The sequence below is a fragment of the Dromiciops gliroides genome, chromosome 4 (genome assembly GCF_019393635.1).
Source record: "Dromiciops gliroides isolate mDroGli1 chromosome 4, mDroGli1.pri, whole genome shotgun sequence".
Taxonomy (NCBI): domain Eukaryota; kingdom Metazoa; phylum Chordata; class Mammalia; order Microbiotheria; family Microbiotheriidae; genus Dromiciops; species Dromiciops gliroides.
Window position 1 is genome coordinate 194,868,777 of NC_057864.1, and position 23,611 is coordinate 194,892,387.

Genomic DNA, 23,611 nt, shown 5'->3' on the forward strand with positions numbered 1-23,611 from the left:
CTGCCTTTTAGGTAGTAAGAGTTTGCCCTAGCTGGGTGCTATGCTTGTTCTCTTGGGCTTGGTGGAATGCTTCACAACCCTCTTCGTGCTTGATGTTCTGTCCTGTTGGCCTGTCCCAATTCTTCTGTTGTTTAGTTCTCTGGTCTGGCATATGAAGTTTAGAGTCTTTTTTTGGTGCTATAAGTTCAGTGATTTGCTTTGCTGGTGCTTCTGGGTTATAGCCCCCAGTAGGCTTTTTTTTTTCCCTTGAAGAGTTATAGCCAAGCTGTCTGTCCAACCCAGAGCAAACTTCCACAGCCTGGAGCCAGGGGCTTTATGTCACTGGAAAAAAAAAGAAGGGACTGGGGTATAGGAGTGGGTTTTGTTGTATGCCTATGTTGTATCCTTGGTTCTGCTAGTGCGGTCACATTGCCAGTACTATGGGAGTTGGAAGAGGGATACTGAATAAGCTCAGGGTCAGTGAGCACCATTTCCTGTGTTTGTTTTTTAACTTCTTTTGGATTCTGGGTGTCTTAGACCATGGAAACTATGTTTTATCTTTAGAATATAATTTCTTTTTTATAGAGGTTTGAGAGGTTGTGGGGATCAGAGAAAGTGTCTAGGCCACAAAAACAAAGACATTGATCTTCCTACCCTGAACAATAACTGTATTTCAGTCACTAAAGGTTGTTGCTAAGTATAAAAGTATGTTGCTAAGAAAATAAGGGGAAAAACAAGGCCACCTGGAGGATTTGGTGCTTGAAAAGGCTACATGTTCTGGGAGGTGAGGATTTGGAACCCCTGTGGGTGCCTGCCAACTGGAGAAGTGAAATAACATGGATAAGGCAAATATTGAAAAAAATGGCCAACAAGAGAGAGGGTATAGATAAGTGGTAGGGAAGGAATCCTACCATGAGACAGTGTCTCTCTGACTCTTGCAGTAATTTACATTATTCTGAGTGTAAGGCACAATGGAAAAGGGGATCCAGGGTAAGACCTATGAGGCTGTGGCAGAAAGCTCCAAGCTCCTGTAGGGGAGAGCTTACAATGGTTACCTTGGAAATTTTGATTATATGAAAAATACAGAGAAAAGAGAGAGACCAGATGATCCCAGAAGTCATGAACCAGAGTATGATGGTCTGGGGCAGCCAGGTGGCGCAGTGGATAAAGCACCGGCCCTGGATTCAGGAGTACCTGAGTTCAAATCTGGCCTCAGACACTTGACTAGCTGTGTGACCCTGGGCAAGTCACTTATCCCCCAAAGCCCCGCAAAAAAAAAAAAATACAGAGTATGAGGGTCTAAAGTAGACAAAAAGAAGGGATGGATAATGAATAGAGGGAGAGAAATCTCTTTTGGAAAGGGGCACAAAAGTGAAATTGATAAAGCTAATAAATAGTATTATCTGAAGGAGAGGAGAAAAAGGGAAATCTTCTTTACTGAAAAGAAAAAAGAAAGGGAAGAAATATATAGCCAAGTAAAGGCAGCAAAGAGGAACTAATTAAACGAAATCTTAAATGGAAAGGGGTAACAAAAGGTAAAAGGGGTCAAGGATGAGAAGGAAGAGAGTCAGTGGGAATAGGGCCACCTTAAAAAAAAAAAGATTAAAAGTAACTGAAGGAGCATTGTACTATGTTTACTGCGGAAGAGGGGAAAATGAACTTGAAAAGAAACCTAGTCTTAGAGACAGATGGAGGAAAATATAAACCTGATTATAACTTTAAATGTGAAAGGATTAAACAAGTCAATAAAATGAAAAAGAGAGACAGATTGGATAAGAAAACAAAATCCAACATTCTGTTGCTTATAAGAAACAAATTAAAAAAACAAAGACACACAGAAAATAAAAATGAAAGATGAGGAGAAAATTTGCTATGCATCAAGTGAATCCAAAAAAAGCAAGAGTTGCCACAATGCTATCAGACAACGCAAAGACAAATATTAAAAAAAAAAGCTAAACAAAGACATTATATGAGACTGAAAATAAACCAAGATCAGTAAGAAACCTATATGTTCCAAAGACCTTGGCATCAAATTCATAAAAGAAACATTATCTGAGCTTCAAGAAGACATAGATTAACCCAATAGTTAAAGGAGACTTCAGTATCCCTCTATCAGTGTTGGATAGGTCAAACAGAAAAATAAACAAAAGGGAAAATATGAAACTGAACAAATGTTTGGAAAAACTAGAGTTAAAAAACCTATTACAAGATGGAGACAGGATGGCAGAGAGAAGCCAGAGAGTTGCCTGAGTTCTCCTTCATTTACCTTAGAAAGAACATTAAAAAAACCTAGACCATCTTCTAAATGGGACAGCAAATACACACACACATATATACACAGGTGTATATGTGTGTGTTTATTTCCAACTGTGTGAAAAAATTCTCTAAATCATTTGGAATAAGAAAAATGCAAATCAAAATAGCCTTGAGGTTCCATCAGACAACCTGCAAATTGGCCAAAATGATAAAAAATGTCAGTGGTTAATGTTGGAGGGATAGTGGAAAAGATAAATATACCATTACACTGTTGGTGGAGCTCTGAAATGGTATAACTATTTTGGAAAACTATTTGGAATTATGCAAATAAAATGACTAAATTGTCCATATCCTTTTAATCACATATTTCATTCCTGGGCTTTGATAAGATCCATATATTCCAAAATATTTATAGCATTACATTTTGTGAAAGCTAAGAATTGAAAACAAAGTAGATACCTCTCCATTGGGAAATGGCTAAATAAATTGTAGCATATGAATATAATGGAATATTACTGTGCTATAAGAAATAATGTGTGTGATAAATACAGAGCAACATAGAAAGATTAATACAAGTTGATACAGAACGAAGTAAGCACAGTAAAAAACTGAGTTATATAAAGAGGTGAGTTAAGTGTGTCTTCTGGAGATTTCTGGGGTGGAGCCAAGATGGCTGAGGAAAGGCAGTAAGCTCTCCACACAATCACGCCAGAAAACCTCAAAATAATGCCATATGATGATTTCCTGGAGCAGCAAACCTCACAAAAGAATAGGTTGAGATCATTTTCCAACCAAAGACAGCTTAAAAGGTTGGCAAGAAGGGGCTTCTGTGCCAGGGCAGAAGTGGAGTCTAACCCCACAGTCACGTTGACACAGATCCAGTCCCAGGCAGGCCAAGCCAGGGAAAGAGACCCCTGGAGCCTCTGAATCAGCTGCAGCACTATCTTCTGGAACTAAGCTCATGTTCTGGTGAGAGGGCTGAGCAGTTGGCAGGGAGGGTGATTACAGGGGTCTCTGCTGGTGCTGAGGCAGAACTTGTATTTTTCACCCCTGCTGGCAACCAGGAAGTAGGCTTGAGTAGCAGTGGCTCAGGTGGGAAAGGGGCGCAGGCTCCTCAGAGCGAACAAACCATAGCACACAAAGTTTTGCTGCCACGATAATTAGTAACTTGGCCTGAGGTTATCTGTGGACCACAGAACAGGCCAGGTGAGTGAAGAACCTACTCTTCCTTAAATTGAAACATCTGGGACCCTCTAAAGCTCGGGACAGTGTAGCTTGGAAGTAGGGGCCTACTGTAAGAAGGAGTTAAAAGTCAAGTAAAAGACAGGCAAGATGAGCAAGCAGAGAAAGTTGAGTACCATAGAAAGTTTCTTTAGTGACAAGCAAGATCGATGTACACCCTCAGAAGAGGATAGCAATGTCAGGGCTCATACATCCAAAGCTTCCAAGAAAAATATGAATTGGACTCAGGCCAAGTAAGAGAAGTAGAGGAAAAAATGAAAAGAGAAATGAGAGTGTTGCATGAAAGTCATGAGAAAAAAGTCAGCAGCTTGAAAAGCCAAATGGAAAAGGAGATACAAAAGGTCTCTGAAGAAAATAATTGCCTAAGAGTTAGGATTGAACAAATTGAAGCTAGTGACTTTATGAGAAATCAAGACACAATAAAGCAAATCCAAATTAATAAAAAAAAATAGAGGGCAATGTGAATTTATCTCCTTGGAAAAACAGCTGACCTGGAAAATAGATCCAGGAGAGATAATTTGAAAATTATTGGACTACCTGAAAACCATGATCGAGGAAAGAGCTTAGACATCATCTTCCAGGAAATTGTAAGGGGAAATTGCCCTGATATTCTAGAAGCAGAAGGTAAAATAGAAATTGGAAGAACTCACTGATCACCTCCAGAAAGAGATCCCAAAATGAAAACTCCCAGGAATATTAAAGCCAAATTCCAGAGCTCTCAGGTCAAGGAGAAAATATTGCAAGCTGCAAAAAAGAAAGAATTCAAGGACTGTGGAGCCACACTCAGGATAGCACGAGATCTAGCAGTTTCTACCGTAACGGACTGGAGGGCATGGAATGTAATATTCCAGAGGGCAAAGGAATTGGGATTGCAACCAAGAATCGCCTATCCAGCAAAACTGATTTTAATCTTTCAGAGGAAAAAATGGGACTTCAATCAAAAAGAGGACTTTCAGGTTTTTGTGATGCAAAGCCCTGAACTGAACTGAAAATTTGACTTTCAAATGCAAGACCCTAGAGAAGAATAAAAAGGTAAACAGGAAAAAGAAGTTAAGAACGATGTTAAAAAGTTAAACTGTTTACATTCCTACATGGGAAGATGATACATCTAACTCATAAGGACTTTCTCAGTATTATGGCAGATGTTAGAAATAAATTTAGACTGAGGGCACAGGTGGGAATTGATTATGAAGGGATGACATCTGTAAAGTATTTATTTTTTGTTTATCTTTTTTTGTGGGGTGGTTGGAGTTGGGTGACATGCCTGGGGTCATACAGTAGGTGGATGTCTTGTGTCTGAGGCCGGATTTGTGCTCGCATCCTCCTGGGATACTGGGTAGGTGCTTTGTCCACTGTGTCACCTAGATGCCCCATGATGACATCTTTAGGGTAAAATTAAGGTGAGGAGGGAGAAGGGGAGAGGTAGAATGGGGTGAAATCCCACATGAAAGAAACAGGAAAGGGCTTATGAGGGTAGAGATGGGGGAGGAGCAGGGCAGTAAGTTAACCTTACACTCCTCAGAATAGGCTCAAAGTCCTTGATCTCATCAGAGTTGGCTCAAGGGGGCAGCTAGGTGGCGCAGTGGATAGAGCACTGGCCCTGTATTCAGGAGGACCTGAGTTCAAATCAGGCCTCAGACACTTAACACTTACTAGCTGTGTGACCCTGGGCAAGTCATTTAACCCCAATTTCCTAACCAAAAAAAAAACCAAAAAATGCAACAGAGTTGGCTCAAGGAGGGATTAACAAACACTCAATTGGGTGGAGTAATCTACCTAAATCGGGCAGTGAATGAGACTTACTCTCATCAGAATTGGCTCAATGACCTTAATCTCATCAGAGTTGGCTCAGAAAGGGAATAACATACACAGTCAACTGGGTGGATTAATCTATCTAACCCTGTAGGCAAGTAGGAGGGGAAGGGGATAAGGAGGGAGGGCTAATTGGTGGAGGAGGCAGTCAGAAGCAAATCCCTTTTGAGGAGGGATAGGATGAAATAAGATAGAAAACAGAGTAAATATCATGGGGAAGGGAATAGGATGGAGGGAAAGAGTTAACAATAGTAAGTGTAAAAAAGAGAAAAGGAAAAAAATGTACAAAAAATATTTAATAGCAACTCTTTGTGGTGGCTAAGAATTTGAATTTGAAGGAATGTCCATCAATTGGGGAATGACTGAACAAGCAGTGGTATATGATTGAAATGGAATATTATTGTGCCATAAGAAATGACAAGCAGCATGATTTCAGAAAAACCTCGAAAGACTCATATGAACTGATGTATAGTGAAGTGAGTAGAACCAGGAGAACATTGTTCACAGTGACAACATTATTGCTCTGTGAGCAATTGTAAATGTCAACTACTCTCAGCAGTACAATGATCCAAGACAATCCCTTAGGACTAATGATAAAGCATACTATCTACCTCCAGAGAAAGAACTGATATTGATTGAACATAGACTGAAGCATGGTATTGTGTGCTTTTTCTTTTTTTTTACTAGTCTTTTTTATTTAAAATTACTAATATGGTAATGTTTCACATAATTGCACATATATAACCTATACTGATTGCTTGCAACCTTGGGGAGGGGAGAGGGTAAAGAGGGTAAAGATGGAGGGAATGAGAGAGGGATAGAATTTGGAACTCAAAACTTAAAATAAACAAATAAATATATATTTTTTAAAAAGAGTGTCTTCTCATATCTCTTCATTAGAGTCTTGCTTGATCTTTATAAATTGCTGGAATCTTTTAAATTAAAAAATTTTTTTGTGGGGGGACAATGGGGGTTATGTGACTTGTCCAGGGTCACACAGCTAGTAAGTGTCTGAGGCTGGATTTGAACTCAGGTCCTCCTGACTTGCTTTATCCACTGCGCCACCTAGCTGCCCCTGGAATCTTTTGATAGAATTTTGTGTACAACTCTTGAGGAAGGGTTCATTAATGATATTGGCCTACAGTTTTTTCCCCCTCTATTTTATCCTTCATAAGTTTAAGTATTACAACTAAATTTGTCTTATGAAAGGATTCTGGTAGGGTGTTTTCTTTCTCACTTTTTGAGAATAATTTCTGAAGTATTGGTACTAATTGTTCTTTACAAGTTTGATTAAATTTTCCTGTGAATAATCAGAACATGTTATGCCTACTTAAATGCTAACAAAATTGAGAACACAAAAGAAACAGGAATATGAGAGAGATAACTATAGTGAATATTTTTTAACAATTTCTTCTGGTTTTGATGTGATTTCACATTACTGATTTGCTGTCTTACTAATTTGATTTTCTTTCCTTTTTTCCAATTACGTGTAAAAATATTTTTAACTTTTTTTTAAATTTTGAGTTCAAAATTCTCTTTCCCTCCTTTTTTCCCCCTCATTGAGAAGGCAAGCAATTTGATATAGGTTATACATATTCAGTCATGCAAAACATTTTCATATTAGTCATATTATTAAGGAATTTACAAATTGATCTCCAGAATGGTTGGATCATTTTTCTATCCCACCAACAGTGCTTTAGTGTCCCAATTTTCCCACATTCCCTCAACATTTGCCTGCTTTCTACTTTTTAATCTGATTAGGTAAAGGTTTATCAATTATATTATTTTTTTCAAAGAACCAGTCTTGAGTTTTATTTGTAATGCACATGGCATTTTTTGTTTCCAATTTTGTATGCCCCTTTTCATTTTTATATCTCTTATGTTTTATTTGAGGTTTATTTGTTGATTTTCTACATTTCTAAAAAAGCACATTTGGTTTATTAATCCTTTATTTATTTTTTATTTTGTTAATGTATGTTTGTAAAGAGGTGATTTTCTCCTGAGGGCTGATTTAACTGCATCCCAGAAATTTTGATATGTTGTTTCATTGTCATAATTTGTATGTAGTTGTTTCTATGATTTTTTTTGACCCATATATTACCTAAGATTTCATAATTAAGTCTCCATTTGTATCTATATCTTTTGTTTGTGATCCCTGAACCAATTTCAGTTTATATTGCATTATGGTCCACGAAGGTTGTATTAACTATTTCTGCCTTTTTACAGTTGTTTTTGTATTTCTGTGCCCTAGTACTTGGTCAGTGTTTGTAAAAGTTCCATGTGATGCTGAGAAATATGGCTATTCTTTTGCTATCTCATTTAGAAGATGCCATAAATCTTATAGCTCTAATTTCTCCAGAAATTGGTTCAGTTCTATATTTTCTCTTTTATTTATCCTTGTTAGACTTGTTTAAAACTGATTGAGGGGGACAGCTAGGTGGTACAGTGGATAGAGCACTGGCCCTGGATTTAGGAAGACCTGAGTTCAAATCTGGCCTCAGACACTTAACAATTACTAGCTGTGTGACCCTAGGCAAGTCACTTAACCCCAGTTGCCTCACAAGAAAACAACAATAACAACAACAAAAAAACCCCACCAAAACTGATAGAGGGATATTGAAGTCTCCTGTCACTATTGTTATTGTTTTTGATCTTCTTATAGCTCTGATAATATATCCTTCGTGAATTCGGATGATAAGGCATTTGGAATGCCTAAGTTTATTACTGATACTGGTTTGTTTCTGTGATTCTTTTCAGAATGACAGATTTTCTTTATTTCTTCTTTTTACTTATCAGGTAGCATGATTGTGACTCCTGCTTTTTTGGATTCACTTTGTTAACCTGGAAATTAAGGAAACAATCAATATAGGAGAAATAAGGTCTTTAATGGGGGCAGAGGAACTATAGCTCCTGTTATCTCAAAGCTCAGAAGCTAGGAATACCCAAAGATGGGAAGAGAGGACTGGGTTTTAATGGAGTAACAGAACAAAAAGATTGCTCCAGAGTGACAAATAGCTAATTAATGTAAATGAACCTTTGACAAAAGAAATAATAGAACAGCTCCTAATTTAAATATAGGAGTTACTGACTCTGAATAGAAACTACTTAATGCAGGTGGACCCTTTTTACATAATAACATAAAGTCCAGGGAGTAAGGTGGGGAACATTGGGAGGGGATAAATTGCTTGGGGGAAGATCCATAAGTCCATCAAGAGTCTGGAAATGACAAAGACAGTCAGCCCCAGGCAATTCACCTGCCTGGGAAAGAGGGGACTGGGTGGGAAATCAGTTCTCAGTAAATTTTGTAGTTCTCAACTTTATGTTAGTAAAATTTTTTCCCACACCTTCAGTTTTTATTTTGTGTATGTCTTAGTTTTCAAAATGTGTTTCTTGTAACAGATTATAGGGTTTTGTTTTCTTTTCCAATCTGCCACTCTTCTTTGTTCTAGTGGATTGTTTAATCCATTCACATTTAAAGTTATGAGTTGTGTTTATATTTCCCTCCATTTGTCTAATAATTTTTTCCAGTTGAATTCTAGTGGATTGTTTAATCTGTGAGGAATTAATTGTGATTTGGGGTTTCCATGACCCCATCTTTGCTTCATTATGGTCAGACTGAAAAGATGTAATCTTGAAAAGTTTAAGAGAAGATGGGTGTGTACTTGAAGAGATTATAGAACAAACAAAAGGAACTCTGATCAGATTTGTATTGTATGAGGTGGGACTGAATAACACAAAGAGCATTTATTGAGTCAAGAGTATCCAACTAAAGTACCTAAGCCCCACCTAGGAGTTCCCCCACATCCACATGGGCCTGGCCAAATTATAATGGGGACAGCCCAGGGGGTATGTTGAACTAATTGGAGACTCAGCAGGGCTAAGAACCTCCTTTCCAGTGGGAGAGGCAGGAAGGAAGGGAGACAGGAGGAGAGAGAGAGAGAGAGAGAGGAGCTGGTGGTGGTGGACCTTCGGACTGAATTGGGAGACACTGCACAGTTCATTCTCCTTGGAACTACAAATTCCCAGTGGTGCTGAGTTTGTGTTCCTGAAGCAAGGCTGGCTCTTTGGGACAGCTGAGATGGAAGCAAGTTTAGGATTTGACTTCACTTGTGTTGTAAATTTTGTTCTCATTAATAAAACCCAATTTGTTTGTGGAAAGAGGCTGTTAATCTCCTTTCTTATCAGTCTGGGAGAAATAACTAAAGAAAAGGCAGTTTGGAAGAGAGGAAACTCTATACCTAGAGGTCTCCATTTATTTTCTGAACCCCAGTATTACAGCGAGCTGCCCAATTAACTCTCCCCATACTGAATTTGGCCCATACAAATCCATTAACATTTAAATTTGTTTATATTTTCCTCCATTTGTCTAATATTTTTTTCCAGCTTAGTATTTTTCTTTTGCTGCTGTAAATACAGCATTATTCTCCTTCAGTTATAATCTTACTTTAATCCTTTTAAGGCAACGGAATTCCCACTGGCTGGCTCTCTTCCCTTTGTCCTTGCTCTCCTCTTCTTGTTTCTTAACTCTTTCCCTTTGAGGTTTTGCAAATTAGTTCCTTTTTTCACTAGTAATATATTTCTTCCTGTGAGGGAAAAATCCATCCTCTTCTCAATAATTTTCAGGAACTCAGCAGCGAGGTGACAAAGGCTTTATTTTCTTCTCATGAGAAGGAGGCACCCTAGTGTGTAGCTAGTGGGTGCCCAGAAAGGGGGCTCGCAGGCCCTGTTTTATACCCTAGTCCCTAACGCAAATGGACCTTCCCCTTTTTCATCACTGGTTGGGGTTACAATCTACGTGCAAAACCTAGCTAATCAGAATGCAGTATTCCCACCCCTCTTCCTTGTATGGGCATAACTCAGGAGTGGACCTTATACTTCCTTATATGGACAGAACTCTGGAGAGGACCTAATTGAGACCAGGGCTCCTTGAACCATGTGACCTTGCTAACCTGAGGGGGAGGAGGGGATCTGAGACCTTTGTCCTACAAACAGGTCAGGGGGGTATGATTGACTGTTATATCCACATTGAGAGGAGACAATTACCCATTTCTCACGCTTCCTTTTTTCTTGGTTAGTTATTTAGAGTCCCCCTTCTACCTTTCAACTTAGGCCTATCCATTATTTTTTTAAATTTCATTTTTTGTGCCTTTTTCCTTTCTCATTCTCTTCATTATGCCCTCCCCTTTTCTGTCTACTTTAGACCCTTATTCTCTGGTTTATGACTCCAGTGATTATTTGGTCTCTCTCATCTCTGTATTCCTCATGCTATCAAAGCTTCCAAATTTTCCATTTTAGATTCTCCCTTCTAAATGTTTTCTGCCATTGCTTTGTAGAGTTTGCCCCATGCATTTCCATTTTCCATTATGCCACACTCCATAAAGGATACTGCACCATGGTAAGGCCCCTTCTTTACCACATGCCTGATTATGCAGCCTACCGCTAATCTATAGCTTCCCCTGGTTACCTTTTTTCCACATTTTTCCACATTTCCCTTTACATTTATTCCCAGGCTCCATGGTCTTCAATTCCCGTGGGTGCCAGTTGCCATGGCTCCCATATAAAACAGGTGGATTTTTCAAGCTTTAAATTCCCCAGGCCACACCCAACCTAAGTTCCCTATCTTCCTTCAGAGACCATTTCTCTAAACTCAGGAACATTCATCAATGGAATACCCTCGCACCTCCAAAATATACATTCTTTCCTTTGCCTCCTTTTTTTCAGTCCTTCCTCACTCCTTCTTACCCACTTCCCTGTAAACTTTTTTCTTTTTGAGATCAAAGAGGTTACCTTTCCCTCATTGCTAGCCCTTGATTTGACCTTGGCATATCACACATTTCTCTCTATCCCCCAGTTCATCTCCCCACCTTTCATGTTCTGTCCCTTGTTATAATATAGTCCCCTACACTCAAAAATTTGATTCACCTGTAGGTAGGAAGTCATCAGGTTCTGTCCCTCATGCCCCCTGTCCAGCTTTTCACTGATTTTTACCTTCATGCCTTCTCTTTGTGTACATTTAGAAAAAAAGTCTCTGTTGTCACTCTGATACATTTGTTCACTTCTGCATCTCCGTTTTTTCAGGAAGCAAATAATCTCTTTAGTTCTGGTTTTCTTTCTAAAAATATTTTGAACTCTTCTTTATTATTTAATGTCTATCTTTTGTCACATATGGTTAAGCTCTCATTTGTGGGGTAAGTCACCCTGGGCTACATCCTGAGCTCCATTGCTCTTTGGAACACATTATTTCATTCCCTTTTACATTTTCTATTGGGTGTGGAATAGTCTTGCATTATTCAAATGTCCTTTCCTTTTTATTTGAAGGTCTTTCTCCAGATCACTTGCAGAATTTGTTTCTCAATTGAATTGTTAAATTTAATGAGGATGTGTCTTGGAGTTTGTAGCCTTAGGTTTGTTTTTTTTTTCTTTTCTGGAGGCAATCTATGAATTCTTTCAATTGGTATTTCATTTTATATGTTCAGAAATTCTTGGCAGTTCTCTTCTATTATTTTCTTTATTGTGGTAACTCTTTTTGTCCTGTCCTGTCCTTCTGGGAGACCTATGATCCTTATGTTATCTTTACCCATCCTGACTTTGAGATCGGTATTTTTGGCTTGCATAGGGAGCACATTTTCTTTTAATGTTTTTGTGTTTTGCTTATTTTCTTCTAGATTGTCCTCTTCAGTTTATTTGTATTCTCAATCTCTTTTTTGTTTTGTTTTGGTGATGTTTAGTGATGCTTCCTATTGCAGATTATAGTTTTTCTATTCTGCCCATTCATTTTACTGTGAAGGTCATATACGCTGCCCTCATAATTTTGATTTCTCTTTTGAACCACTCAGAAAGAGCATGCTCAGGGAGAGGTCCATTTTATTCTGTTTCATCAAGTTTTGGATTGTTTTCCTATGTTTTGCAGTATTTATTCATTGATGCCTACACTCTTTTTTTTTTAATCTGGAAACCACCCTCCCTGCTGTGGTTACCATTTTTTCTTTTGATTTATCTGCTTGTGTTGAAGATCTTTGAGTTTTCTTCCTAAAATGTTTGGTTATTTCGTTCTGTCTCTGGCCCCCCACTCCACCCCTGTTCACGTTCTGACTCCTTACCTTCTTATTATGGTTTCTTTGGGGACTGGATCTCAAAGCGTCTTAGCCTTCTACCCTTGGACATTTCTTGGTTCTTCTCCTCGGTCTTTTCCCCATCTGACTTTTGGGTGGTCAGAACTGGCCCCAGCTGCATGCTGGCTCTTTCCCTTTGGCTTAGTAGAGTGCTATACAGTAGTCCCATTTCCTACCCCCTAACCTCTTCACACACAGTGTCCTGCCCTGATAACCTGTTCTACTCTCTCTATTCCTTAGTTCTTTGGCCTGGCATCCACAGGTCAGAGCTTTACAGTGCTGGTGCTATATAATTCTATGCTCTGCAGGCTTTTGCTGCTGTAGGTCTGGGGCTGCCTAACTGTCTTTCACAGCTTGGAGCCAGGGACTCCTTAGTACTGGAAGGAGGTGGGGGAACCGAGTCATTGGGTTGGGTTTTGATGTAAATCTGTGACTTATCTTTGGGCCTGTTAGTGCACACTTATTACTGGTAATGTGGGTCATGGGACAGGTGTGCTGAGTGACCTCAGAATCAGTAAGCATCAGTTAGTGGGGTTTTTTCAACTCTCTTTTAGATTTTGGGTGTCTGAGACTGTAGAAACAGTTGAAGTGTCTTAATTTTTTTCAAAATTTTTGTTTTTATTCCTGTCTCCTACAGAAAAAAACATCAGAGACATTATTATTTTCATAATGTCTCCTACAGGAAAAACCAGATCAGAGACAGATAGGAAAAACATAGTATCACTTTATTTGTCCCAAGAACAAGCAGGCATGAATCACATGGAGACCCCTTCCAAAGAAGGAGTTTGAAGACACCTTTTTTTGATGGTATATAAACAGGGTGTTATCACTTTCATCAACATGATACAAATCAACTTAAAAGTAAACACTATGACAAAAATGTATGAAATATGAATCAGTTTAACAATTTCAACTCTTAACAGGAACATATGAAATGCCAATCAGTGTGATAGTTTGACTTAAAGGAAACACTATGATAAGATTATATGATTTCAAAAAATGGGGTGCAGGGGCAGCTAGATGGCGCAGTGGATAGAGCACCGGCCCTGGAGTCAGGAGTACCTGAGTTCAAATCCGGCCTCAGACACTTAACACTTACTAGCTGTGTGACCCTGGGCAAGTCACTTAACCCCAGTTGCCTCACTAAAAAAAAAAAATGGGGTGCAGCAAGGACAAAGATGCCCAGATGTTTTTATAAGATTAGGGACTTACTATCCTGGGGAAAGAAGTCAGCAGGTAGGGACTTATCTGCTAGCTCTCTGGGTTCAGTTTTGAGTTCAGTTTTGCTCCTATTAATCCAGGGTTTCATAAAATCTTTTTGGATAATAAGGCAGCTCCATCAAGTCCAGGTGGTCCATACATTCATCATAACAATTTTTTTTTTTGGTGGGGTAATGAGGGTTAAGTGATTTGCCCAGGGTCACACAGCTAGTAAGTGTCAAGTGTCCGAGGCCAGATTTGAATTCAGGGTCGATCTACTGTGTTACCTAGCTGCCCCTATCATAACAATTTTTATACATATTTTCCATTTTGGAGAGATTGGGAGGATCAGAGAAAATGTCATCTCTATCTTGCCCACGTGGTTCAGTAAGTAGCTCAGAGAGTTTAAATGGCTTGCCCAGGGTCACCCAGCTAGTAAGTGTTTGAAGTGGGATTTGAACCCAGGTGTACCTGATTCATAGTCCAGTGTTCTATATATTACACTACATGGACTTTTAAGTTCATTTTGCTTTTTATTCATATTTTGTATATCTTTTATTATTGGCTCCTTTCCTAGATTTTGTTTCTTAAGAATTTCTGAATTTGTTTATTGTGGTTCATCTTACATTGTATTTGCTATCTGAAGTTTCTAGTTTAATAGATGTGTATGTATTCAGTTTAAAACCCTTTTGATTCAATTTTGTGAGTCTCCTGGCAAATACTTTCTTACCAGACTGTGAGGAAATGGGTAATGGTCTCCTCTCAATAAGGATATAACCATCACCATTCAAATTACACTCCCCCAGACCTGTTTGAAGACAAAGGTCTCAATCCCCTTTCCCTCCTGTGGGAAAATATGGGCCCCCCTCAAAAGCTGATTGAAGTTGTCTGGGGAACAATTAATGTATGGGAGGTGAATTTCAACTGGGAGAAGGGTCATGTTGGGGAAGAGTTTAGAGGGCTGACCCTTTGACTATACTGCATTCCAATTGGCTAGCGTTTGGCGTCAGTGTCTTGGCTCACAGATTGTAATTGAGGAAGAAGGGAGGGGCCAGCTGGGTTAAGAGATAAAAGGGCTCCTGAGTCCCATGCTCACCCACATTTCCGTTAGGGAGCTGGCCTATTCATGCAAATGTAAATAAAGACCTTTGATACTTCTCCAACACTGCGTCCCAGAAATTTTTAAATGGGGTTTCTCACACCTCCCTTCCAGCAAACAGATCACATAGTTGAAGTAGTCCTGAGCTGGTCTCCATGAGGTCTTCTTCTGGGCTCTGTGTCACCTTCCCCATTGGCTGAGAACCCAAAGAATAATTATGGAAATTAGGGTTAAGAATACTGCATTCCGGGGAAGCTAGGTGGCAGTGGCGCAGTGGATAGAGCACCAGCCCTGGAGTCGGGAGTACCTGAGTTCAAATCCGGCCTCAGACACTTAACACTTACTAGCTGTGTGACCCTGGGCAAGTCACTTAACCCCAATTGCCTCACTAAAAAAAACCAAACCAAAACAAAAAAAGAATACTGCATTCTGGGGCAGCTAGGTGGCAGTGGCGCAGTGGATAGGGCACCAGCCCTGGATTCAGGAGGACCTGAGTTCAAATCTGACCTCAGACACTTAATACTTACTAGCTGTGTGACCCTGGGCAAGTCACTTAACCCCAATTGCATCACCAAAAAAAAAAAAAAAGAATGCTACATTCCGAGGGGCAGCTGGGTGGCAAAGTGGATAAAGCACTGGCCTTGGATTCAGGAGGACCTGAGTTCAAATCCAGCCTCAGACACTTGACGCTTAACTAGCTGTGTGACCCTGGGCAAGTCACTTAACCCTCATTGCCCTGCAAAAAAAAAAAAAAAAGAACACTGCATTCCAGTTAGCTAGCTTTCCCAAATAGATTGTGATGAAAAAGGGGAGGATCATTTGCATTAGGGACTAGGGGTTAAAATGGGGCCTGTGAACCCCCATTCTTTGCACCCACCAGCTGTACACTGCAGTGCCCTTTCTCCTGAGAACGAGAATAAATGAGCCTTTGACATATTGCTGCCACTGAGTTCCAGAGAATTATTGAACAGGAGTTGTTTTCCTCTCATAGACCTTATGAGGTACATTCTATCCCTGGTCAGGAGCCTACCAGGCCTATGTATTTTGAGGCATATTCCCATTTTGGCCTAGACTTGCCTCAGGCCAGTCCCTAAAAGTTTAGATTTTACATAGAAAAAAATGAGTCAATATTGAGCCATTTAACAGTTAACAAAAGAGTGTTTTTCCCCCTCTGTAGTAGGGAAATGCTATTCAAAATAAGATATACATGGAAAACAGTCCCATTTGCCTTTGACTTTGCTCTCTGTGTCCTGCCAGCCAAGTCTCAGAATGAGGCTAGAGAGTCTTCCTTTGTACACATGCTTCCAGGAAGTGAAAACAACAGCCAAAGGCTTCAGGCTCTGGAGCCAATTAAATCTCAAGGACAACTTATATATGAGTTGAAGAAAAACTAGTCTTAACTTGTTTGAAGGCGGAGGGTTAAGATATCATTCTCACCACATTTCACAGTCCTGAAATCCAAACTTATTTTAAGATACCATCTTCTTAACCAGCTATTCACTGCCCATATCTTCCTCTTTTGGGTCTCTTGTCTTAATTAGAAACAATAATGAAAGCACCACATATGATCCTAAGAGCTTACTAAAGCCTTCATAAGCTTTAGAAATGCAGTTAAATATCTTTAGGCAGCCTAATTTGTGCCCAGGTTGTGTGCAAGAATAGAACTGTCTTGGTTATCTGTTTTAGTAAGTCTTGGGAGATAGTCTGTCACATCACAGGTACATGGGTCCATGTGCCAGAAAGACAATGTGTCTTTTCTTATTGTAAGGGGGGAAATGGGGTATGGGTTTGGGTTAGGGGTTGGGGTTCTTAGGAATTCCTCTCTAAAGAATTACACCCTCTTGCACACAAAAGTAGTTAGAATAAGGTGGTGGTTTATTTAGGAGCAAGGGAAGGGAAGGGGAGGGAAGGGAAACCATGAAAGAAATCCTTGGACTTCTCATGGGGAGACAGGCACAAAGCACATGGCTCAAAGGCACCAATCTCCTCAAACAGGAGACTGGAAGGTACTTTTATAGAGGACTGATTGGGGGTGGACCATCTGCCTATGAAAAGTTCCTTTAGTGAGGGAGGACCATCCCCCACTGGTGGTAGCTGGGGGAATTGGGTGAGGAGTGGAGGACCATCCCCCACTGGTAGTGACTAGAGGAATTCCGTGAAGGGTGTCTCTCTCTTCAGGACACAAAGGCTACACCCAAGGGAGACCAAAATGAAGGGTGGGAATCCGAAGCTAGCTCAGTCCAATTTGGTTCCGATTATCTCTCTAGGCATTATCTGTCCTCTGGTTTAGTTTCTCAAGAAGTTTCCTTGATGTGCCCCAGAGAACTTCTGGGGTACTCTGTACCCCATGACATTTTTATCATTTTAACTCAACTTTACACCTTGTTGGTTGGGAGTAACCAACCACTACTCACTCATCTCTTATATTATTGGATGAACCTTTCACTTGATAAGACTTGTGGATCCACAACATCATACTTTAAAGGATAAGCAGCACCTTCTTCTGTGTATAGCTTTCTCAACAGGAAAATATTAATATTTGTTTTGTCCCCCATTGTTCAGTTGTCCTTCTGTTTTTCTCTCAGTTGTCGTCGTCATCGTTGTCTTCTTCTTCTTCTTCGTGAAGGTTAAGTGACTTGCCCAGGGTCACACAGCTAGTGTCGAGTGTCTGAGGCTGGATTTGAACTCAGGTCCTCCTGAATACAGGGCCAGTGCTTTATCCACTGCACCACCTAGCTGCCCCCTAGTGATATTCTTTTAGGCTTCCTGAAGCAGGTCAGACCTCCCTCTTTCTCTTTAGATCCTTTTTGTTTTGTTCCAGGAAATTAGGATAAAGTGCATCTTAGGCATAGAGGAAAAGCCTTTGCAAAGGCACAGATATGGGAGCTAGCATATTGTGTACAGTGAACAGGAAGAAGACCATTTTGGTTGGAATGTAGAATATGTGAAGGGGAGTGATAGGTAATAACATTGGATAGGTATGCTGGATGTGGAGTGTAAAGGGCTTCTCAAAGAGAAGGTTCTTTTGATTTACCTCACAAAACTTCTGGGGTAACCAGGGCCATTCAAATGAGGTACCCAGGCCCATAACAGTGAATGATAGGTTGGAAAGGAGTGAAAGTTGAAACAGGTGGCCAGTTAAGAACCATTGCAATAGGCCAGGTGAGAGTCAATGAGGATTGGAACTAAAGTGGTTGCTATGTGAGTAAAGAAAGAGGGGATGCATGTGAAAGATGTTGTGGAACTAGAATCAAAAAGATTTGCTTGGGAACAAATTGGATATAGAGGACCAAGGAGAATCATAAGTTGAAAATGATTCTGAGATTTCAGACCTTGTTAAATGAAAGGATGATGATGGATGCCCTTCAGAGAAATAGTGAAGTTAGAAAGTGGGATGGATTTGTGAGGAAAGATCACTCATTGGTGCTATTTGGGATATGTTAATTTTGAGAACCTTTGGAATATATAGTGGGAAATGTACATTACGCAGGTAGTAATGAAGAACTGGAGCTCAAGAGAGAAGAGATTAAGAGATTAAGGTCTTAAGCACCTTAGTGGCATCTGCAGATGCCTTTATCCAAGTCATTGGTACAAATGTGAAACAACACAAGGCCAAGTACAGATTCCTGCAGAACTTCTTTCCAAATTGAACCATTGACAGCTACTTCTGGGAGTCCGGCCATCCAACCAGTTCTATGTTCACCTAATTGTACCATTGTTTAACACCCATTTTTATATTTCTTCAAAGAGAATATCATGAGGAATTTATTCAGTCAATGTGTTCAAACAGATGTAAGCCATATAAAAATCTACCAGTGTAGAACTCTAAGAAAAGGAAATGAGTTTGATCTTACATGACCTTTTCTTTTCTTTTCTTTTCTTTTCTTTTCTTTTTTTTGGTGGGGCAATGAGGGTTAAGTGACTTGCTAATAAGTGACAGCTAGTAAATGTCAAGTGTCTGAGGCCAGCTTTGAACTCAGGTTCTCTTGAATCCAGGGTCAGTGCTTTATCCACTGTGCCACCTAGCTGCCCCTGACATGACCTTTTCTTGATGAAACTCTCCCTATTCTAAAGTTTTTTCAATATTCACTAGCCATCCTTTTAATGACATATTCTATATTTTTGTCAGTAATTGAAGTCAAGCTTGTTAGCCAGTAGTATGCATGCTCCATTTTCATCCTTTTTTTGAGAATCAGTAAATCCTTTGTTTTTTTCCAGTCGTCTGATTCTTCTCCCATTCTTTAGGAGGGAGTGGAGACAATGGTTCAACATTCACATATTCAGATTTCTTCAGTACCCAAGGATGCAAGTTCATCTGGGCCAGGTGACTTGAACTCATCAAGCTAGGTACTATATTTCAACTTCCTTATGTTTGGTATCAATTCTTTATTAGGTATCTTTATTTTGATATTTTGTATCCAAAGATCATTTTCCGTGGCAGAGAGAATAGAAGCAAAATAAGAACTCTGCCTTTTCTCTTTCATCACCTATCATGGTTACATCTAATGTGGACAATGGTCCTTTCCCTTCTTTGATCTTCCTATTTTTCCCCTGGGAAAAAGCTTGCCAAAAACCACAAAAATTACCTTTTTGTTATCCTTAATTTTCCTTACCAGTTTTGCCCATTCTTGGGCTTCATTATGCTTGACATTATATAAATAAGACTTTGCCGTGCTTTTGTATTCATCCTCAATTACTTGTCCCACAGTCAGTCACAAGCATTTATTAATTTCTTACGATTTATGAGGCATTGTGCTAAGCACTGAAGACACAAAGAAATGAAAAAAATGCAGTCCTTGCCCTCAAAGAGCTCACATGGTAATAGGGCAGAGAACATGCAAGCAGCTACATTCTTACAAATTATATACCAGAGAAATGGGAGATTTTCTTCTATCTTCTGTGGTTGATGAATTCCCTGTGCATCCCCAAATGTTTTTTTAGACCACTCCCCACTTTTCTCCTCATCAGAATAATTTTTTTGTCTTTAGAATTTCATTAATTAAAAAAAAACTTGTTAGTAGCCTTACTTTTATTCCTCAATATATCTCTCATCTGCTTCCTTCCCCTATATAAAAAGGGGGGGGGGGCGGAGGGAGAGAAGCAGTGCTACAAAATTTAAAAAAATATCAACATTATATGCAAGATTCCATACCCATATTTTCCTATCTCTGCAAAGAATAGAATGAGGTACATTCTCCTGTCTTTTCTTTATTGCTCTCCCCTTGGTCTTTATAATTTCCTAACTCGGTTTCAGCATATAAATCTTATTAGCTTTCATAGCATTCACTTTCAGCATGTAAGCTTTCAGCATATGTCTTCCTATGCTTCTCTCTCACCTTGACATCCATCATTTGATATGGTTCACTAATATTTCATAACACAAGTATGCATAGCATTCATGAATTGATAGACATCAATTTTGTTTCTAATATTTTGCTACTTAAAAGAGATAACTAGAAATATTTTGGCGTGTATGAATGGGATCTTTCATTCTAGCCTGGACTTTTCTGACCTGTATGCATAGCAGTTGTGTCTCTGGGTCAAGAATCATGTACATTTTAATCACTTTGTTAGCATAATTTGAACTTGCTTTCCAGAATAGTTAGTTCAGTCCCTCCAGTCTTGACTGTTCCCATTTATGGCCATCTTTGTCAGTTTTCTGGGTGTGAAACAAAACCTTAGAGTTTTTTTCTTTAATCTCAAAATTATTTATTTTTACCATTCACTTAAATTTTTAAGCTCCAAATTCTTTCCCTCCCATCCATTGAGAGAGCAAACAATACAATATCAGTTATATAGTTCATTAACCATGTTAAAAGAAAACACAATAAAAATCCAGAAACATCTGTTTATCCTTCTCTTTTTCTTTTTACCCTGTCCATCCAGAAAAATATGTTTTGCTTCTGACCACTACTTTAATCTACCCTCTCCTTTTATCATCTCTCTTTTCTCTTATTCCCCTCCCCTTCTACTTACTTCCCTGTTGGGTAAGATAGATTTCTAGAGCCAATTGAGTATATGTATGTGTGTGTGTGTGTGTATACATACATACATACATATACACACACATACACATATATACATACATACACACATGTATGTACATATATAGTATACGTATTGTATTGTATATACACATACATATTGTATATATGTGTGTGTGTGTGTGTGTGTGTGTGTGTGTGTGTGTGTGTGTGTGTATATAAAATTCTCTCTTCAGAGCAATTCAGATGAGGATGAAATTCAAGCATTGCCTTCCCCTCATCATTTTCTCATCTATTATAAATGTCTTCTTCATGTGCCTCTTTTATGTGAGATCATTTTCCCCATTCATCCTTTCCCTTCCATGTTCTCCCTTCTCTCAGTGCATCCCTCTTTCCAACCTATTCATTTCTTTTGAGATCATCCTAACATAATCAATTCACTCCTGTGTTCTCTGCCTATGTAGATTCCTTCCAGCTCCTCTTATAATGATAAGGTTCTTAGGATTTACTGTATATCATCAGTTTAATCTTATTGAGTACCTCATGATTTGTCTTTCATGTTTATCTTTTTATGCTTCTTTTGATTCTTATATTTAAAAGTCAGATTTTCCATTCATCTCTAGTCTTTTCATCAGGAATGCTTGAAAGTCTTCAATTTCATTAAATATCAACTTTTTACCCTGAAAGGGAAGGGTACTAATTTTTGCTGGGTAGGTTATTCGTGGTTGTAATTCTATCTCTTTTGCCTTCTGAAATATCTTATTCCAATTCCTCTGCTTCTTAATTGTGGTAGGTGCTAAATTCTGTGTGATCCTGATTGTAGTTCCATGGTATTTCATGCTTTCTTTCTGACTCCTCTGACCTGGTACTTTTGAAATTTGGGTATAATGTTCCTAGGAGTTTTCATTTTGGAATCTCTTTCAGGAGGTGATCAGTAGATTCTTTCTACTGATTCTATTTTATTCTTTTGTTCTATAGAATATCAGGGCAGTTTTCCTTGATAATTTCTTGAAAAATGATGCTAATGCTTTTTTAAAAATCATAGCTTTCAGGTAGTTCAGTAATTCTTAAATTACCTCTCCTTGATCTATTTTACTTTCTGGTTCTAGAATATCAGGGAAGTTTTCCTTGATAGTTTCTTGAAATATGATATCTAAACTCTATCTTTGATTCAGGCAGTCAAATAATTCTTAAATTATCTCTCCTTGATCTATTTTTCAGGTCAGTTGTTTTTCTGATGAGATAGTTCACATTTTCACCTAATTCTTTTCACTTTGTTTTATTGTTTCTTGATGTCTTATGGAGTCATTAGCTTCAATTTGCCAAATCCTAATTTTTAAGGAATAGTTTTCTTCAGTGAGCTTTTGTACCTCTTTTTTCTATTTGGCCAATTCTGTTTTTTAAGACATTTTCTTCAGTATTTTTGTGCCTCTTTTACCAAGCTGTTGATTCTCCTTTCATAAATTTTTTTGCATCATTCTCATTCATTTCCCCAGTTTTCTCTCTACCACTCTTATTTTAATTTGAAAATAATTTTTTAGCCCCTCCAGGGATTCTTGTTGGGCTTGGATCCAATTCATTTTGGGGGGCTTTGCTTGTAGCTGTTTTGATATTGGTGTCTTCTGAGTTTGTGTCTTGACCTTCCCTGTTACCGTTGTAACTTTGTATGGTCAAATTCTTTTTTTAATTGTTGTTTTGCTCATTTTTCCAGCTTGTTTCTTGACTTTATGTTAAAGTTAGGCTCAGTTCCTGGTGTGAGGAACACTGCCCCAAGCTTCAAAATTTTTCTTTTTACTGTTTTCAAAGCTAGTCCTGGGTGTTTGGAAGTTTTTAGTGATTACACAAGTGTGATCCAGGGAAAAGTGTGGTCATTGCTCTCCTGGTCAATGATATAGTCCTTACCCAAGTGATGCCTCTACTCCCTTGGGACAGCAAGCAATACTGCTCCTCAGGACCCCTGATCCCTTGTAACTTCACATGATCCTTTCTGCCCTGGAACTGAGACTGGGAAATGGGTATGGACAGCGGAATTGTTAAACATTGCCATGTCCAGCATCTAGTATTGTCGTACAACTCCCCTATAATCTCTTTCTGACCAGTTTCCAGATCCCCCTACTGTCTGACTTGAGAATTCCTAAAACTGCTGCTGCTACTGTTGTTGCCACCTCCAAGGCCCACAGCTGATGTTGCTGTCACATAGATACTAGTTCAGCTCTGTCCCACCCCCACCTCAAGCCCCCAATATCACAGACCTCTCCTTCTGAATCACCTAAGTTATCTTGGACTGGAAAAATGTCTCACTCTGATCTTTCATTGGCTGTGATGCTCCAGAATTTGATTTGATGAGTTAATGTCGTTTGGAGGGGAATGTTAGGAGAACTCAACTGCCTCCTCTGCTACCCTATATTGGTTTTTCCCCGTCAGAATTGTTTTAATGTGCATTTCTCTTAGCATTTGTGATTTGGAGCAATATTTCTTCTGGTGATTTGTAATTTTTTTTTGAGAACTGTTCATATTCTTCCATTAGGAAATGGTTCTTGGTCTTGTATATTTATATTTCAGTTCTTTATATAGCTCGGATAAAAAATACTTTTTAGAGATATTTGATTCAAAGATTCCCCCACCCCTAGCTACTAATTCTCTTATTCAAATACAATTGATTTTATTTATGCAAAAGCTTTCCAATTTCATGGAATTGAACTTTATCTATTTTATATTTTGTGATCACCCTTAGCCCGTTTATCTGTAAAAGGTATGTCATTGAGTTCTCTTTTATTTTTTGATGGAATGGCATGACCTTTAATAACCAAGTTGCCTATTCATTTTAAACTTATTGTAATATGTAGTATAAAGTAGAAAACCTAGTTTCTGCCAAGTTGCTTTTTAGTTTTCCCTAGAAGTTCTCGTCGAATAGAGAGTCTCTGAAT

General features: G+C 38.9%; 1 protein-coding gene across 9 annotated transcripts in view; it reads left to right on the forward strand.

Annotated features, from left to right (window-relative positions):
- Positions 1-23,611, forward strand: part of TANC2 (tetratricopeptide repeat, ankyrin repeat and coiled-coil containing 2) — a 558,975-nt gene that overhangs the window by 117,432 nt on the left and 417,932 nt on the right. Inside the window, exon 1 of one of the 9 annotated variants that reach the window (XM_044000443.1) lies at positions 19,021-19,047. The exons of the other annotated variants lie outside the window; for them this stretch is intronic. The gene's annotated coding sequence lies outside the window, so the exon portion shown is untranslated. Of the gene's footprint in view, positions 1-19,020; positions 19,048-23,611 lie in introns of those variants that run through there. 9 annotated transcript variants of the gene reach the window in all.